The sequence below is a fragment of the Vidua macroura genome, chromosome 2 (genome assembly GCF_024509145.1).
Source record: "Vidua macroura isolate BioBank_ID:100142 chromosome 2, ASM2450914v1, whole genome shotgun sequence".
Taxonomy (NCBI): domain Eukaryota; kingdom Metazoa; phylum Chordata; class Aves; order Passeriformes; family Viduidae; genus Vidua; species Vidua macroura.
In genome coordinates this window covers 46,047,127-46,049,600 of record NC_071572.1, presented here as the reverse complement: position 1 = coordinate 46,049,600, position 2,474 = coordinate 46,047,127, and the positions used below count along the sequence as shown (strand labels likewise).

General features: G+C 38.0%; 1 long non-coding RNA gene across 1 annotated transcript; it reads right to left on the bottom strand.

Moving 5' to 3' along the window:
• Nucleotides 1–372: 372 nt before the first annotated feature.
• On the bottom strand, nucleotides 373–1,476 carry LOC128803924 (uncharacterized). The gene is made up of 3 exons (XR_008435874.1): nucleotides 1,222–1,476; nucleotides 1,050–1,147; nucleotides 373–915 (listed from the first exon to the last, which is right to left on the bottom strand). It is a non-coding gene; the product is annotated as an uncharacterized LOC128803924 (long non-coding RNA).
• Between the last annotated feature and the right edge of the window lie 998 nt (nucleotides 1,477–2,474).

Sequence of the window (2,474 nt, the reverse complement as noted above, 5' to 3'; positions counted from 1 at the left end):
CCTATTTCCAGTTGGCAAATTGCAAATATCAACCCTGTCTTGGTGGGTTCAAGTAACTTAAAATCTAGGGCATAGGTTTATGCTTTACTTGGACCAAGAACATAACTATATAATTTTTCTGAAAGCATAGACATAGCCAATGTTCTGACTAAAATTCTACCTCAAATTAATGAAAACTTAACTCTATATCTATACCTATCTCCATTTTTCAGAGAGTGGGATTTCATCTGTGTATCATGGCTTCTCACTATGGTTGTAATAGCAATTCCAAAAGTACTTAAAACTTTTACTACAAACTTTGTTACTTTGGGACCAATACAAGCAAAAGATTTATGGTAAGGTAGAGGACAGCTTTTCAAAACAAGTCTGGTTTTATTACTCAACTGGAATGTAAAGTTTTATGGGTTGGAATTGAAAAACAAAAAGTTTGATGTCCATATTGGCAGTATTGCGTTCTGCTGAATATGAAGTTTCATCTCTGTCTCATTTTTGAGCAGGGGAGTTTTTATCACTAATATCCTATTGAGAATATCCTTTGTCTAAATTCTGCTCATGCTGTTTTCATATGCCTCCTCAGTCAGGTATTCATTAAAACTTGATATATAGTCATTCATCTTTCATTGTTCTGTTAAAACAACTCCAATCCACCATTCATATTTTTTTAGTTCTTTTGTGCCAATACAGACGTGTTCATTTGCATAATGCTGGTCTCTTATTTCCTTTTTTCAGACATAGAATTATCTTCACAGCCACTAAAAATAATAATAAATTAGAATTTAAAAAATAGAAAAATTAGACCTACTTACCTTTTATTGAAAATAATGCAGAGCCTCCTAATATCCTGCACACTACCTATATCTCACTGGTTTGTCATAGCATTATGTGCACAGTATGCTCAAATAATGTCGGAAAGCCCTGTTGTGTTGTAGGTTGGGTTGGTTTAGTCAGGGATTTTATTATTGTTAGTTAGGTTTGTTCCTTGTACCCCTATTTTCCCTCACAGTGGTTTGCTCCAAGTTGTTTACCACGGGAGCTCCTGTCACACAGACCTGTCAATCTTCTCACTTCTCACAGTTTTCTCCTTACGTGGTTCTGTCAGTCAAGGTTTGCTCACTCCTTTTTGAGGTGTCAGTCTTGTAGCCACTCCCTGCTTCTTCATGAAAGTTCTGCATCAATCACCCCACCTTTGCATTTCTATTTGTCCCAGAATGCTGTACCCACCTCTGTTATGTTCCCATAGGTTGTTATAATCCATGTCACTCCCCTGTAGTCTGTCCCTATAGGGTGAGGCAGGTTTCCATCCCTGTCCACCCATTCCCTACTTAATCTGTTGCAAGTTCTTTGTCCGTTGGCATTTGCGCTGCATGCAGTCCAGAGAGCATCCCACCATGCATGGGGGAATAAAAGTTCTTTGGAACAAGCAAGCAAGCGTCCTTATCTCATCCCTTCGCTTCCTCTCAGCGTGAAGCTACCAAAGCTGCATTACCCATGTCGGAGAACTCAGCACCATCAGGGAGGCAGCTGCCATACCCTGGAGTGCCTGCACACACGTGGCAGCTACTGCCTCACAAAGGCAGCGCTAGCCGGAGCTTTTTGACTGTTTGAGGTCATAGTAGGAAGCCACCGCACTGTTGATTGGATATCTGTCTCTATATGTGGAAAGCAGGACTTTGTAAGATCTTTGCAGTTTTCAAATATAGGCTTGTGCTTCAATACCTTCAAATTCCAGGTAGATTAGGAACTCCCAAAAATCTCCTTCTTTCTCTGTCCATCTTCATTGGCTTCCCTAAACTGCCTTCTCCTGCAATTTTTCCTACTGATAGAAAACCTAATGTCTCAATTAGGACCTTCAACAAGAAACGATAAGTTGGCTAGAGGCTTGCAATGAACTACTGTATGACTCCAAAGTAAATATGATCAAACTCTGAAGAAATTATTTCAGTACAACTTATTTCCTTTAGGGTCTTTTGGGGACCATGCTATAGTATGGCAACTGTAGTATTTTAAAACTTATAAAACATACAGTTATAATGGATTCACAAGGATACCAAAGCTAAATTCTTCTTCCTTCTTTACTGTTTAATCCCTCCTCTTTGTAAATAAAAAAAGATTTTTTTTATTTCTTAAGAAATTGACCTTCAGTATTTATGTAATTTTGTACCTAAATATGGGGAAATTAGAGAATTGCAGAGTAATGAGTTGTCATGAATACCTCTCCAAATAATACATAGATTTCTTTTTGTCAATCCTGATTACTGTTGGTTTAGCAATTTATAATGTCACTAATGAATACTAGAGCAAAATTTTAATTGTGAATGACTTTCACAGTATCATAGAATGGTTGAAGTTGGCAAGAAAAGTCTTCAGGCCATCTGGTCCAGCCCTCTTGCTGAAGCAGGGCCATTAAAAACAAGTTGTCCAGGATAATGTCTAGATTTTTTTTCCTATCTCCTAGGATCAAGACTCCACAACCA